The sequence below is a fragment of the Pan troglodytes genome, chromosome 13 (assembly GCF_028858775.2).
Source record: "Pan troglodytes isolate AG18354 chromosome 13, NHGRI_mPanTro3-v2.0_pri, whole genome shotgun sequence".
Classification (NCBI taxonomy): Eukaryota; Metazoa; Chordata; class Mammalia; order Primates; family Hominidae; genus Pan; species Pan troglodytes.
In genome coordinates this window covers 74081421-74099005 of record NC_072411.2, presented here as the reverse complement: position 1 = coordinate 74099005, position 17585 = coordinate 74081421, and the positions used below count along the sequence as shown (strand labels likewise).

The following is a 17585-nucleotide window of genomic DNA, read 5'->3' as shown; positions in this document are numbered from 1 at the left end:
GTGGTGGGTGCCTGTAATCCCAGCTACTCAGGAGGCTGAGGCAGGAGAATTGCTTTAGAACCCGGGAGGCGGAGGTTGCAGTGAGCTGAGATGGAGCCCCTGCACTCCAGCCTGGGCGATAGAGCGAGAGTTCATCTCAAAAAAAAAAAAAAAAATAGTTTTAAAGGTATTTGCTCCATCACCCCCACCCCACAAAAAACTCACCATCAACAATAATACCAAAACGCATCTTTCCTGACGACTTCTAAGAAGTGATGTGTAGGAAATGAAAGGGTTATTTTAATTCTGGGACTGTTCTTTTGTGAAAATACAAAGAAAGCCGTTATGAACAGCCCCAGGGACTAGTGCTTCTTGATGTTGGAAACTGTACAATTGTACACACATTTTTAATTTGGAGTTCACAGCCACAGTGTTTCCTGGGAGTAACCCTGAGGCCTGGAGTTGTAGCTGCTCATTACCCTATACAAGTCAAACTCCTGAAGTGCACTAGAGCACAAGAGTATGGGTCTGGACACTTAATTATTTCTGAGCACAGTATGACATAAGGTGCTAGCTGGGATCTAAAAGTTTTTGAGACTTGGCCATTGTGATGATGTACAGAGAGGCAGGAGGTCTTCTCAGGAGTTAAACATGAAGAGGGTTGGAGAAACAATGCAGAGCAAAGAAAGTCCCATTCCCACTTTTGTGTTATGAAACCTTAGGTGGCAAGTAGATTTTTGCAGAATGGTATGGGAACCCTCCTTAGGTAGGCATCTCAGGGATAATATATAAAATAGGAAGGCTATAAATCCTGTAAAGGAGGTAGTAGTGGACTAAAATGGACAGAATTTATACTTATAACTAATGTTTCATCACTGCCAAATCCACCCTGCTCCCAACTCCATTGGCGTGACTAGATGATGCTGACTTTAATGAGTAATCTGAAACACTGGCAATATTTGGCTTTGGTGATGGCTAACTTCAGACCTCATAAATATTATGTAACCCTAGTCTTTTTGCCTCTGGCCAACCAGACTGACTGCATAAATGGCAAACTGACATTGAGAATTTATGAGCTCTGCTGCATTAGTAATGCACATTTCCTTTTGAATTATTCTAGCCTGTAGCCTGAAGCAGATTATAATTATCATTCCTTTTGCCGCACAAGTCTGAAGATCTACAAGTGGTTCAGGTAGCTACATGAATATATTTCAATGTTTTAGGGGGGTGGGTAAATAAAAACCCATATGTAACAAATGAAAAACAGATGCATTTATATAATGCTACAATTTAAAAAATATCCTAGCTAATTAAAATTTGGTCTCGGTCACAGTAAATCCATAGAAAATGTTTCTCTATCTTACTGAGATGTTTTTCTCTTTACCGTCAAAAAATTGGTGATGGTATTGTTCAGTTTACTTGGAGCAGAGTGTTCAGGTAGTCAATGATCTAAGCTATGGATAGTTAGCTCTACACTAAGATAAATACGTGGTCTTAGCTGTTTGGAATGCATTTTCCGACATAAACAATGTGGCTAAGTTCTCAGCTAGCCCAGTAGCTCATAAGACAAATAAAATGCTACACAATTGCAATGAAAACAAAAAACTAGGAAACAATACAGCTGTAAGCATATATTTTGGCCACATTATAGGTTTTTTGCACTGGCCTGGGAATGTTGCTGCAATTTACAACATGGTTTCTAAAGGATAACATATTCCACATTTTTGGACAATTAAGGAAATTGAAATGTCCACTTTACTGCTTCCTACCACATATTCTCGGCCATTTCCACTCAAACCCTAAGTGGCAGAAGATGAAGGCTGAGTACCCCCAGGAAAATCTAGAGAGGAGAAGAGAGGGCCAAGTCCTGTCCCTTCCTGTAATAGCTGTACCAGCCCCAGAGCCAGGATTCTCATGCTGCTTCAGCTTCTTTCAACTTCTACAGCAAGTGAAAGGAAGTAAGTCTCTGTCTTGAAGTTCAAGCAACCCTGCTTTCCTAACTGTTAGCACCAGAAACAACATGTCAAGCTCAAATACAGCCACCCGGAGACAAAACATGGTGGCTCTGGAGGACTAATGTCACTAACCAGAACTCACCAACGGGGTAGGAGGTCTAGATATTAAGTGTTCAGAACCCAGATGGAACCAGTGAAGCTCAACTGTTGAGCTTCAGCTCTGGCTCTATGATTTACTAGCTTACAATCTTCAGCAAGTTACTTAACCATCTAATGCCTCAGTTTCTTCATCTGTTAAAAAATGGGGAAATAAACTGTTGTAAAGATTAAATGAGTTTACATGTCTTAAGAGTTCATTAGCACAGCGCCTGGCATGTAGCAATTGATAAATTGAGCTATCACTCATAGGTTTAATATCACAACAAGTGAAAAAGGTACAAAAATGCTCTCTCCTTTTTTAAAGCTCTACTATTTTTCCTTCTGGTCTCTAGCGTAGCAGTTGTTAGGTAGGAAGACGTAATTTAGCAAGTAGATATCGATGACCAGAAAGAGTCTCTGTACCTCTGAAATATTCACACACACACACACACACCCCCCAAGTAAAACCTAGACTTTTTTTTTTTTCTTGAGATGGAGTTTCCCTCTTGTTGCCCAGGCTGGAGTGCAACGGCGCGATTTTGGCTTACAGCAACCTCCGCCTCCCGGGTTCAAGCGATTCTCCTGTCTCAGCCTCCCAAGCAGCTGGGATTACAGGTATGCACCACCATGCCCAGCTAATGTTTTTGTATTTTTAGTAGAGACAGGGTTTCTCCATGTTGGTCAGGCTGGTCTTGAACTCCCGACCTCAAGTGATCCGCCCACCTTGGCCTCCCAAAGTGCTGGAATTACAGGCGTGAGCCACCGCCCCCAGCCATAAAACCTAGACTTTAACATTACAAGTACATGTAAGTAAGAGACAACAGTAAACTTATCTATGTTGTTTTACTAATAATATTTTAAAATAAAGCATTTAAAAGTCTGACAATGCCAAGTACAGGTTGAAGATGTGGGAAAACAAGATCTCTCGAATACTGCTGGAGAGTCAACTGGTACAACCACCTTGGAAAACTGCCTGTCAATTATGAAGTCACTAATTCAATCCTAGGTATACACATAAAAGAAATGCATACAGAAGTGCATCCAAAAGACATACTCAGACTGTTTGTAATAGAAAAAGGTGGAAACAAGCCGGGTGCGGTGGCTCACGCCTGTAATCTCGGCACTTTGGGAGGCCGAGACAGGCGGATCACGAGGTCAGCAGATCGAGACCATCCTGGCTAACACTGTGAAACCCCGTCTCTACTAAAAATACAAAAAATTAGCCGGGCGTGGTGGCAGGCGCCTGTAGTCCCTGCTACTTGGGAGGTTGAGGCAGGAGAATGGCGTGAACCCGGAAGGCGGAGCTTGCATTGAGCCAAGATCACGCCACTGCACTTCAGCCTGGGCGACAAAAAAGAAAAGAAAAAGGTGGAAACAACCCAGATGTCCATCAACTACAGAATAAATTACAGTAAATTCTTTTTTTTTTTTTTTTTTTTCTTGAGACAGAGTCTCGCTCTGTCGCCCAGGCTGGAGTGCAATGGCGCGATCTCGGCTCTCTGCAAGCTCTGCCTCCCGGGTTCACGCCATTCTCCTACCTCAGCCTCCCAAGTAGCTGGGACTACAGGCGCCCGCCACCACGCCCAGCTAACTTTTTGTATTTTTAGTAGAGATGGGGTTTCACCGTGTTCGCCAGGATGGTCTTGATCTCCTGACCTAGTGATCCGCCCACCTCGGCCTCCCAAAGTGCTCGCATTACAGGCATGAACCATCGTGCCCAGCCATAAATTCTTAAAACAGAAGACTATACAGCAACAAAAATGAATTCACTACAGATACAATATAAATGGATCCTTAAAATATAAAAATCAGTCCCAGTGTGGTCTCTCACACCTGTAATCTTAGCACTTTGGGAGACAGAGGTGGGAGGATTGCTTGAGCCCAAGCATTCGAGATCAGCCTGGGCAACATAGGAAGACTCTGTCTCTAAAAAAAATTAAAAATTAGCCAGGCATGATGGCATGCATCTGTGGTCCCAGCTACTTGGGAGGTGGAGGTGGGAGGATCACTTGAGCCTGGGAGGTTGAGGCTGCAGTGAGCTGTGATCATGCCACTGCATTCCAGCCTGGGTGACAAAGAAGACCCTGTCTCAAAACAAACAAACAAACAAACAAAATCACACTGTTTAGGAATCTATACACAAGTGGTAAAACTATAAAGGTAAGCAAGAAAGTGAATACTACTAAAGTCAGGATAGTGGCTACCCAGGGGATGAAAGAGATTTGGACTGGGAAGAAGCATGCAGAGGTTTTCTGAGGTGCTGGTGATATTCTGATTTTTCTTAAAACACAGTACAGTAGGCCGGGGGCGGTGGCTCACACCTGTAATCCCAGCACTTTGGGAGGCGGAGGCGGTAGGATCACGAGGTCAGGAGATGGAGACCATCCTGGCTAATACGGTGAAACCCCATCTCTACTAAAAATACAAAAAGTTAGCCGGGCGTGGTGGCCGGCGCCTGCAGTCCCAGCTACTCGGGAGGCTGAGGCAGGAGAATGGCGTGAACCCGGGAGGCGGAGCTTGCAGTGAGCTGAGATAGGGCCACTGCATTCCAGCCTGGGTGACAGGGCGAGACTCCGTCTCAAAACAAACAAACTAACAAACAAACAAAAAAAACACAGTACAGTAGTTACATAGGTATTTGCTTTATAATCATTCATTAAATTGTATATTTCTTTTACACGTTTCTCTGTACATATTTCACAATAAAATGCTGGGAGGTAGGAAGGAAGAAATGAAGCCAGAATTAGAAAATAAAACAAAAAAAAAAAAAAAGAAAAAAATTCTAACAATCAGGGTTTCTCTATATTTTGAAGGAATAAATTTAAAATCTTTATTGATGTGTTAAATTCAAGCAATTTCTTCCAATCAAGAAAAATAAGAAATCAGAAATAATTCACAATTCTTACTATACAGGGAAAACATTAATAGCACAGTTGTCTACACGACATTTAATTTACTAGGCCATGAGAAATTTATATTTGCAAATTTTTTAAAATGAAGTCTTATAATTACTCTATTACTACAAACTAATTGATAAAACCCTTGTTGGATACATAATTATATTCTTATTCCAGAGCTTTTTAATTGATATAATCTATGTAGACAGCCATACTGCTTGTTGAAGCAGAAAAAGCTACTAAATTTTCTAAGCAGAAAACCTGGATCCTTTCAGGAACTTCATAATAATAGAACAGTTGATATATTTGTGGCAATTTACAAAGTAACATCATACATATTATTAAGTTTGGCACAACAACCTGGACCAGGTGGTAAACTGGGAAAATACCCTTGTACCTATTTTATAGGCAACCCCCTAACCAGAAATAACACACACACACACACAAACTGAGACTTATGGAGGTTAATGAATTTGTCCACGATCACAAATTTACAAGTGGTAAATCTGGGATTTACCTAAGCCTATTTTAAAAACTTTTTATTATAGAAAATTTCAAAAACACAAAAGTAGATTAGTGTAACAAATCCCCATGTATCTATCATTCAGCTTCAACAATGGCCAATAGATGGCCAATCTTGTTTCATCTATAACCATCATCCCTTCCCACTGGATAATTTTGAAGCCTATTCAGATATCATATAATTTCATCTGTAAATATTTCCATGTGTATATCCAAAAGATGAGGACTTTTTTTTTTTTTTTTTTTTTTTGAGATGAAGTCTTGCTCTGTTGCCCAGACTGGAGTACAATGGCACGATCTCCGCTCGCCGCAACCTCCGCCTCCTGGGTTCAAGTGATTTTCCCACCTCAGCCTCCCGAGTAGCCGGGATTACAGGCACGCACCACCACTGCCAGCTAATGTTTTGTATTTTTAGTAGAGACAGGGTTTCACCATGTTGGCCAGGCTGGTCCCAAATCCCTGACCTCGTGATCCCCCCACCTCGGCCTCCCAAAGTGCTGGAGGCCGTGAGCCACCATACCCGGCCTGTGATGAGAACTCTTTTTAATGGTTTAATAATATAATATTATACCTTTAGAAATTAACAATAGTTCCTTAGTACCATCAAATATTTCATCAGCCTTTAGATATTCTCCTTTTGTCATATATTCTTTTTTAAATTAAACAAATGGGCTGGGCTCGGTGGCTCACACCTGTAATCCCTGCACTTTGGGAGGCCGAGGCAGGCACATCACTTGAGGTCAGGAATTCGAAACCAGCCTGGCCAACATAGTGAAACCTTGCCTCTCTAAAAATGCAAAAAAATTAGCCCGGGCGTGGTGGCAGGCACCTGTAATCCGAGTTACTTGGGAAGCTGAGGCAGGAGAATTGCTTGAACTCGGGAGGCGGAGGTTGCAGTGAGCCAAGATCGCACCACTGCACTCTGGCCTGGATGACAGAGTGAGATTCCGTCTCAAAAAAAAAAAAAAAAAAAAAAAAAAATTAAACAAATGTATTATTAAAATAGGAGCCAAATAAGGTCTATTGTACTTGATTGCTATGTCTATTATGCCAGTTTTAATGAATTCCTCTCTTTTTTCTTTCTCGTAAATTATTTGTTAAGGAGATGAATTTGTCCCTAGCACTTCTCACATTCTGTAATTTACCAGTTGTATCTTGGTGGTGTCAATTAATATGTTTCTCTGTCCTTTGTATTTCCTGTAGACATATTAAATCTAGGGATTTGTTCTGATTCGTTTGATTTTTTTATTTTTATTTATTTATTTATTTATTTAGAGATGGAGTCTTGCTCTGTCGCCCAGGCTGGAGTGCAGTGGTGTGATCTCAGCTCGCTGCAAGCTCCACCTCCCGGGTTCACGCCATTCTCCTGCCTCAGCCTCCCGAGTAGCTGGGACTACAGACGCCCGCCATCAGGCTCGGCTAATTTTTATTTTTAGTAGAGATGGGGTTTCACCGTGTTATCCAGGATGGTCTCGATCGCCTGACCTCGTGATCCACCTGCCTCGGCCTCCCAACGTGTTGGGATTACAGGCGTGAGCCACCACGCCCGGCCTCAAGTTCGATTTTTTTGGCAAGAATATTTAATGGACAGTGGTGTGCTCTGATAGCTGTGGCTCTTTTTGTGATGTTAGCAACCATTGATGACCAGTAGATAGATTCATTATTTCACGAGGAGTTTGCCAAATGGTGATATTCTCTCAGTCCTTCTTAATTTGTTGGCAGAAATACTCCTAAAAAGAGAAACTTTCTTTCATCAAATATTTGGTCATCCTGAGGTTCAGTTCCATACAGGATATCAAGTTAAGGGCTTGATTCTTTCCTTCTACTTAACCAGTTTTCAAGAGTGAGTTAAAAAATCTAGGGCTTTCAACAACAAATTCAGTGTTCCTAATCAGAGATTACATAAAGTATCTATCTAGAAGATGATCTATTTCTATCTAAATGATTTCTACAGGGAAGGTTGAGTCAAGTGAAACATAATTTCACTTTGAAATAAGAATACTAATCAGAATCCAGTAAAACAGAAACATTTTACTGATTTTATCATAAAGTAAAACTATTAATCTCTCAGACTTAATAAATCACGTATCTTTTCTATTCTTTTCTTCTCACACTTTTATTTCGGGAGTGGGATGAGGCTGGGAGATTAGAGGTAACAAGATAAGACTGCAATTTAAAGGGGGAAAAACTCAACTCCAAATGGGTTTTTCTTTAAGAAAGAAACCCAAAACCGAAAGAAAACAGGTAAAATTAGCTATTGAAATTATGGCTATGTGAATCAACCCTTGCTCCCTACATCTGGCAGCATTTAGCTCCCCGAGGGCATGCTTGGTGCCCTAGGGCACCGTTACACATGTCTGACCAGCCGGGCAACAACAAAGGACGCAGAAACTATGAATAGAGGCAGCAGGTAACCATCAGGCCGACCAAATGGCTGAGGCACTTTGACAAAACACACAATGAAGCAACTGGTTATTCCCATGGCTGAAAAGTCAACGACGTAGGGCTTTATTTTGGGATTCGAATTCCACAACACTCCTCTTTAAGTCACTGGGTTACTTCCTTGTTTAAATCAGGTCCTCAAATCCTCCCTTTTCTTTCAGACACTCAGTGAAAAGCATCAGAGATGAGCTGTATAAAGCTACTTTGTATTCTTGCCAAAAACCCATCTGAGAATTCAACTAGACTGTTTTCTGGACTCTACTCCAAGTCTGTGCAGGAAGTGAAGGTGCCAAATTATTCTGGAAACACTTTGGTATTATGCTCAAAAAGAGAGAGAAAGCATATGTGAATGACTTCCTCCATCTTATTATATAATATCCATTTTACAACTGAGATAAGTCTAGTGCTATAGTTTTAAATATGGCTCCCCTCTAACTAAACATTTTATTATTATAAAGGACAGGCTTTGCCCACCTTTCCTACAACCTAAAGCCCTCTTTTGGAGCCCCTGGTAGGGGAGTGTCTCCCTTCTCTCCCACCAAGATCCCTACCCTCTGCTCTTCCTCTGGGGTCTTCACCAAGACTACTGAAAACATACCCAACTCATTCCTTCTAAAGCAATCTTGGCAAAACACAGAGTGATAACTCCTATTAAACTAAGCCTTTATGAGGATACTCCATTAACCCAAAGAAAATTCTAATACGTAGTTGGACATTTTATGTTCCAAGAAGGCTGTAGGGGACATATTTTAGGGCCAGTGGACCTTTCCAATTATTTCAAATTATATCATTTGTTAATAATAACCTGTTTTATAAAAATATGACACTCTGGGGGAAAATACTATAAATGTCTTTAGTCTCCCAATAAAATATTTCTGAATTATGAATTTTTAAAAATGATGAGTACTTGAGAAAATTTTCCTAAATTATCATTTCCTAAATTATCATTATCATACCTAAAGTCTTTACTTCTGAAAAGTAATTTCTTAAAACTACACAGCAGGATGACATTTTTAATGTATGAGACATACATACATGTGAGTGAGCTTAACTGTAGAATTAAGACATTCTTTAACAACTTGTTCACATACAACTAAATATTTAGAGAAGCTAAATATATTTCCAATTTTAAGTACAGAAGAAAGTTAAATGAAAGACTTTCTTAAGAAACAGTATATTTCCTGCTAATTGATGTCGCTCCATGGTCTCCAATTTAAGACAAAAGCAGAAAGGTAATTGCTGGCTGCATTCCTATTGCTCATGACTTTATTACAAAACCAGAAGCAAATCAAGGATTTGAATTTAGAAAGATGCTTTCCAGTCGTAAAGGCTGAAGATAGGGTTCATGGGGTAAGAATGCAGAGATTTTGTTTAGAATATCCCTCTATAACATGGTAGCAATGTTGTGTTACACACCCTTGGACCTCGACCCTTACTTCATGCCTACTTTAGTTCATTTCCACCTCTGCAATACATTTTTTAAAAAATGTAGGCTTAGGCCAGGTGCGGTGGCTCACGCCTGTAATCCCAGTATTTTGGGAGGCCGAGGTGGGCAGATCACCTGAGATCGGGAGTTCGAGACCAGCCTGACCAACATAAAGAAACCCCGTCTCTAATAAAAATACAAAAAAATTAGCCAGGCATGGTGGCACATGCCTGTAATCCCAGCTACTCAGGAGTCTGAGGCAGGAGAATTGCTTGAAGCCGGGAGGTGGAGGTTGTGGTGAGCCGAGATCACACCATTGCACTCCAGCCTGGGCAACAAGAGTGAAACTCTGCCTCAAAAAAAAAAATAAATAAATAAATAAATAAAATAAAATAAAATGTAGGCTTAAAGGCCGGGTGCAGCGGCTCATGTCTGTAATCCCAGCACCTTGGGAGGCCCAGGCGGGTGGATCACTTGAAGTCAGGAGTTTGAGACCAGCCTGGCCAACATAGTGAAACCCCATCTCTACTAAAAATACAAAAATTAGCTGGATATGGTGGCGCATGCCTGTAAATCCCAGCTACTAGGGAAGCTGAGGCATTAGAATCGCTTGAACCTGGGAGATGGAGGTTGCAGTGAGCTGAGATGGTGCCACTGCACTCTAGCCTGGGCAACAGAGTGAGACTTTGTCTCAAAAAATAAAGAAGTAAGTAAGTAGAAATAAAAATAAAATGTAGACTTAAAAATGAGCCTACATTAGGGATCATGAGTTTGAGGCGGTTATTTTTGTGGGCTATAGTTTTTTCATTCACCTGCTTTTCTGGAAAATATTGGCTCACCACAGATGCTCATGTTATGGTAACTCTAAGACCAGAAAACAATCCCTATCTCTGTTTCGTTGTAATATTGACAGTTTGTCTTAGTCAGGCTTTTGTCTATATACTATTTTGTAAATGGGCAAGAACTAAAATGTGCTGGGGATTTTAGTTATATCTTTTCACAAAAGTATATTTTAAAAGCAAATAAATAAGTACTTCTTCTTTGAGACAAGGTTTGGCTCTATCCCTTATGCTGGAGTGCAGTGGTGTGATCTCAGCTTACTGCAAACTCAGCCTCCTGGGTTCAAGCAATTCTCCCACCTCAGCCTTCAAAGTAGCTGGGACCACAGGCGTGCACTACCACAGGCACATGCCACTAGGCCTGGCTAATTTTTCTATTTTTAGTAGAGACAGGTTTTCACCTAGTTGCTCAGGCTGGTCTCAAACTCCAGAGATAAGCAATCCTCCTGCCTCAGCCTCCCAAAGCGCTGGGATTACAGGCGTAAACCACCATGCCCAGCTAATAAGTACATTTATAACTACTGGCAATAGTAAGCCATACTTTGAAAGGTGACACATTCTCTCTAGAGTCTCAGTATCTTTGGGTTTGTTATGGTTTGACCATGCATGTCTACTGAATTCTTATTCTTCTATTTTCCTACTTTGTTCAGTCTGTGCTATATTTTAGAAGACTAAAAATGGTGTGTAAAGATGCTTTAACAATAAATACATAATTAAAGTAACATACTAATCATGGCAAGTTTATGAGAAAATCAAGAATCAAGTTAGAATACATTTTTAATGTCCTTATATTACAGGGAATTCATAGGTATAACAGACATTAAAAACAAGCACTCTCCTTCCTTTTTTATTCCTAAGAAACTAATTTTCCATCACAGCTTCACATTTTTGCATGTCTAAATTTGTTATATAGTTCGTGGCAAACCTTATTTTTCTTTATAAGTCTTCCTTTCAGAGATGACCAAGATATTATTGGTAAATGAAAAACAAGTTGCAGATTATATACACAGCATGTTACCACTAAGAAAACACACACACACACACACACACACACACACACACACAGAAGTCTGCTCATGTGTAGGAAAAAAAGTCTAGGTGAGAATAATTACTAAGTTTTCCTGCTTCAAACTCTTCAATGTTTATCCACTGCTTTTTGAACATAGTTTCAACTTCCCATTATGGCCTTGAGGGCCTGCATGGTCTGACCCCACCTCCCTCTGGCCTCCTGGCACTCCACCCTCCTGTCACTCACTGCCGCCAGCCACAGGGGCCCCCTTTCTGCTCCTCAGAGACACTAAGCCCTTTCTGGGCTCTGCATTTGCTCTTTCACCAAGTTCTCACATCACTGGCCCATTCATGGCCTTTGAGCCTCAGCTCAAATGTCACTTCATCAGCAGGCCTTCTGGGACCTCTCTCTCTAAAGTGGTCCCCCCTAGTTACTGGCACCCTCTTAGCTTTGTTTATTTCCCTAAACGCACGTTTCTCATTTTGAAGTTATCATGTTTGTTTGTCTAATTGCGTCTATTGTTTCCCCATCAGAATGACAACTCCGTGAGGTCTGAAACCCCAGCCCCCACTAGTCCCAGGGGACCTGGCACATTTAATCCCTCACCAAATCAAGAGACTTGCAGCTGAGGGATCTGGCCCTCCCTTTCTTTAGGTCTCTTCAGTCTGGTGAAATCCTTGTCACTTTGCACCTGAATTTTCTTCTTTCAGAGTTTAACTTTTATAGTTTAGACTTTACTTTCTTACCAAAAGAACTTGTCACATGAGCAGACACAACAGAAGGTAGAGAGTAAATTCCACTGCTACCTGGAAAGTGGCGGATAAGAAAACTTCATGCAAACTTTAGCACAAACGACAACTGAAGACGAATTAAAAATGAAGAAAAAGATTTTCAGAAATTATAATGTTAAGTCAGAAGGGAATATGACATACACACGTGTACACGTACAAAATCATAAATACATATACACACTCATATCCTTACACACACAAATACAGTCATGCATCACTTAACAACAGGGATACATTCTGAGAAATGCATCATTAGGTGATCTGTGATTGTGAGAACATCCTAGAGGGTACTTACACAAACCTAGATGGTATAACCTACTACATCCCTATGCTATATGGGATAGCCTATTGCTCCTAGCCTACAAACCTGTATAGCATGTCAGTGTACTGAATATGGTCAGCAACTGGAACACAATGGTAAGTATTTGTGTATCTAAACATGGAAAAGGTACTGTAAAAACAGCATTATATTCTTATGGGACCTGCCATCATATATGCAGTCCATTGTTGACCAAAATGTCATTGTAGGGCATGTAACTGTGGGTATGTGATTTACCTATAAGCACAAGATGACACCTGATGCCTAACTCTAGACACAGAGGCATATGGTTTTGTGTGTTAGGTTGGGAGTTTTCTAGTATTTATCATCTACCCTAGTGTCTGGCATACAGCCGACAATCAGTGGGTTTGCTGAATAAAGGAATGATTCCATTCATTCTCAGTTCCTGGAGTAATCTTGGCATATCCAACCTCATTCTTCCAGGCCCTCTTCTTCTAGACCCCTTTATGTTGCCCTGAAGGAGGGTACTGGGGTATGGGGAATTGACTTAGTTAATGCTCTAAGTCATAATTGTCTGCTCCTGACCCAGAAACCTTATGTTTGCTGTCAGGACAAAATAAGTAAATATAGATAATAAAAATTTATCCCCTTCCCTCTGGATAGGATGTTGGTACAGAATTGGTGACTGTGTCTTATTTGTACTTGCACCTGGTCAACTTACCTGCAACTGTGATTTCACTCTAGAGCCCTCAACTTTCTGTTCTGTCATCCATTCATCTTAACATGTCTCAGAAATAGAAATAAATTTGGGGGACACTAGGACAAATTTTAAAGATTACTATATTGTGTAAATTAAACTAAGATATGAGAGCAAGAAAGCCTTTCTGGTTTCTACAGCAAACAGAATGTCTAGGTAGGCGCTATGGGCTCACTGTGAAATCTGTGAAAGCTCTAGAAGTCTAACTTAGAAAAGAAAAAAACTCCATGATGAAGGGGAGAGATTCATGAGCTACTCACTAAGTTAAAATATGGGGCTCTCCCTAAGGAAATAAAGGATCTCAGCCATGACCATCAATGGTGCTAACATGACAAAAAGTGAGACAACCAAACTTGTGCCTCCTGAAAGATGTACAAGACGCTATCTGTGATGTATTCCTGCCGGAAAACTGAACTTGAATCTGATCATACTTCAGGAGGGAAGTGATGGAACCACCAATTTGCAGGAAACAGGAGGGGAAAAAAAGGTAAATGACATCATGGGGACCCAAAAAGCGAAATCTAGACTGAGAAAATCTATAGAACAAATGACCTGGTTTCATCAACAAATAAATCACAAGGGGAAAAACAGAGAGAGAAGGAACCTATAGAATAAACGATTAGAGACATATCAGCCAAATGCAACATGGGAGTATGTTTGGTTCCTAATTCTAACAAAACAACTGAAACAAACAAACAAAAAGATAATCAAGGAAATCTAGACACTGACATATTTGATACTAAGAAATCACTCTCAAATTTGGTAAGGTTTAACCATCATATATCTTTAAAAGAGTACTTATATTTTAATATTTTAGAGATGCCTACTAAAATATTTACTAGATGTAATGATATATCTAACAATTGCTTCTACATATCACCTTGGAGGAGGGATGCAGGAAAGGGTGAATGTCAAAGTGAATCAAGATTATTGAAGTTGTGAAGACAGGCACGCTGAGTCCAGGAGTTTGAGGATGCACTGAGCTGACTGTGTCACTGCACTCCAGCCTGGGCAACAAAGCGACCCAGACTCTTAAAAAAAAATCTGATGGATGTTGGGTGATGCTTCTATCTCTTACATGGAGACTCATACCATTATTCTCTCTAATGCATATTTAAAATTTTCCATAACATGGTGCATACCTGTAATCCCAGCACTTTGGAAGCCCTGGGAGGCTGAGGTGGGCAGAACGCTTGAACCTAGGAGTTCAAAACCAGCCTGGGCAACATGGCGATACCCCATCTCTACAAAAAAATACAAAAATTATCCAGGTATGGTGGCACTTGCCTGTAGTCCCCACTACTCGGGAGGCTGAGGTGGGTGGATTGATTGAGCCCTGGAGGTTAAGGCTGCAGTGAGCCTTGATCGTGCCACTGCACTAAAGCCTGGGCCACAGAGTGAGATCTTGTCTCAAAATAATAATAATAATAATAATTTTTTTCCATAACAAAAAGCTAAAAAAATTCTCAGTTAATATAATACCCATCAAAACACATCTACACCATATCTCCTGTGGTCCAATAATTGCATCAGTATCACACTAGGTGCTTATTAAAATGTAGATTTCTGGGCTCTGCCCTAGAACAATTGATTGAGAAAACCCAGTTTGAAACCCAGGAATCTCTGTTTTAATAAACTAAATTATGTTTACACACACCAAGGTTTCTTAACCAATGATTCCTACATACACAAAAGTTTGAGAACCACGGGCTAGCCATTTTGTGTCAGGCTTTATTCTCACTTTCCAAATGAGAAAATCAAAGTTTGGAGATAAATTAACCGGCCAGAGTTCACTATGAGACCCTGAAGGAATTGAGATCACTGAGCCTCTCAAATCTTGATTTTCTAGTTTACTGCTCAAGCATCAACTGAGCAATATGGCCTAATTAAAAAATATATTATCATTAGCTTTTAAAAGTTTGGCTCAAATTCTACCAGAACCAACTTATCCTTTTGACCCTTCAAGATTAAAACACAAACACACACACACACACACACACACACACACACACACACAATCTATATGTCTTTAAAAAGGAGGCTTTATCAGGATGTAAGAAATAGCTTGGCATTCTGATAAAGTGGAGGTGTTCATGGCCAAATCCTGGGGATTTGGCTGAAAACCAAAAGCCCATTTTCATTCCATAGGGTCTTAGTATAAGGTATATAGCAGGGGGTTACCTGCTTGCCATTGGTGAAGATTACATGTAGGAAGTCATGTCTTTTTTCATGATTAGGGTTCTGGAGGCCAATTTTTATCTGCCTGGAGAGGTCATTGGTTGGGCTTTGTGGTTTGGGTTTCTCAGAATTATTCTTGTTTGTAAAGACCCCCTGGGCCTCCATGCTTGGTAATGGTCTTTCAGCAGGTAACTAGAGAAAGTATGAGGTGGGTACATTTTTCTGTTTATCTAAATGGCTGCTTTCACACCCTTCCCCTTTTTGGTATTAATCCAAGTGGTCTGATTTTGAATTAAGGAGGGGATTTAAAATGGAGGTACACAGATCCTTAAATGAGCAAAAACCAGTACCTTCATTTTTTCCCAACATTTTATGGAACACAACATTTTATGTCAAACACACAAAAAAGCTGAAAGAATTTTACAATGAGGCCAGGCACAGTGGCTCATGCCTGTAATCCCAGCACTTTGGGAGGCCAAGGTGAGCGGATCACGCGGTCAGGAGATCGAGACTATCCTGGCTAACACAGTGAAACCCCATCTCTACTAAAAATACAAAATCAAAAATTAGCCGGGCATGGTGGCGGGCGCCTGTAGTCCCAGCTACTTGGGAGGCTTAGGTGGGGGAATGGCGTGAACCCAGGAGGCAGAGCTTGCAGTGAGCCGAGATCACACCACTGCACTCCAGCCTGGGTGACAGAGCAAGACTCTGTCTCAAAAAAAAAAAAAAAAAAGAATTTTACAGTGAACACTCACACTACCTAGATTCGACAATTAACATTTTACTATACTTACTCTTTACCACATTTCTAAACGTTTCACTATCCATTCACCCATCTTTTTTGGGGGGTGCATTTCAAAGTAAGTTTTAAAGATCAAGATCAGTATTCACTCTCCTATCATACTTCAACATGCTAGATTTTAATATATGTTTATAAGTTCCTTTGTTGGTGTCTTGAGGTAAAATTTACATACCATGATATGCACGAATCTTAAGGTACCATTCGATGAGTCCTGACGAATGCATGTACTGGTGTAACCAACATCTATCAAGATACAAACTATTATCAACCTTCCAGGAGGTTCTCTCCTCCCTTCCAAGCAAATCTTTGCCCTCACCCAGTACTTATAAAAATATGTGGCCTGATGCTTCCACATCATCTGGTGAGGTCAGGGATTGAAATCACTGTAACAATCCTCAAGTGGGGTAACTTAGGCCAGGAAGAAATTATTTTTTTTAGATCACATTAACATGATATGAAAACGAAAGTTCAGTCACTGAACAGTTTAAATGCTTTTCCCACTTGACTGTGTCCCAATTTTTCATTTTAAAATTTCCAAATTAAACTGAAATCAAATTTGTGACTTTAGACTGTTTCCAAGCAAACAAACAATTTTTTTTTGAGATGGAGTTTTGCTTTTGTTGCCCAGGCAGGAGTACAGTGGCATGATCTCGGCTCACTGCAACCTCCGCCTCCTGGGTTCAAGCGATTCTCCTGCCTCAGCCTCCTGAGTAGCTGGAATTACAGGCATGTGCCACCACGCCCAGCTAATTTTTTGTATTTTTAGTAGAGACGAGGTTTCTCCATGTTGGTCAGGCTGATCTCGAACTCCCGACCTCAGGTGATCAGCCCGCCTCGGCCTCCCAAAGTGCTGGGATTACAGACATTAAGCCACCGCACCCGGCCGCAAACAAACAATTGTTTGTAACTTTTTGTCAAGACAAACCTATAGGAATAGCTAGTATGGAGAAAAAGAACCATAAATACATTTAAAAAGAGACAAAAACAATTCATATAGAAAATGCAATTAAGTTTAATTGCATTGACTGCTAATACTCACCTTACCATCTTAAAAACAAGTATTTGAAATAAATTCTAATAAAAGGAAAAGCCACGAGTATGTTACATAGCTAAACAGCACATATTTGCTTAATATTTACATTTTTATTATGATTCCAAATCTAATACAACCCAGATTGCAAAAATTAACAATTCCACTTTTTTTACTTATGCAAGCAAAGGCAGTAAGATTACTAAAAATATTCTTAGGATATCTGAAAACTATCAATAAACAGCATCTTTTTTCTTATTTGTTTAATAACTGCTGTCATTCTTTTTGTACGCAGCAATCACAAGATGTCAAACAAATTCTGCCTTGTCTGTGAGTACTGATAGATGTCTCTGCTTGTTTTTATTAAAAACAAAAAAATTTCCCTCCATTAGTTACCAACACTGGAGAAGTCAGGGCACTGCTGGGATGTTCACCAGCCTCTGGGCAAGCAGAGATGCAGCTCAAGAAAACCACAGAGCAAATGTGAATGCCGGAAGACATTTTTCTTTAACTCCCTTGGGGATCCGGCGACTCAACGTC

The 17585-nt window shown here is 40.4% G+C and overlaps 1 protein-coding gene across 12 annotated transcripts in view; it reads right to left on the bottom strand.

The window, feature by feature from the left end:
- Positions 1–17585, bottom strand: part of METAP1D (methionyl aminopeptidase type 1D, mitochondrial) — an 82671-nt gene that overhangs the window by 42437 nt on the left and 22649 nt on the right. The gene's annotated exons all lie outside the window — the stretch shown is intronic.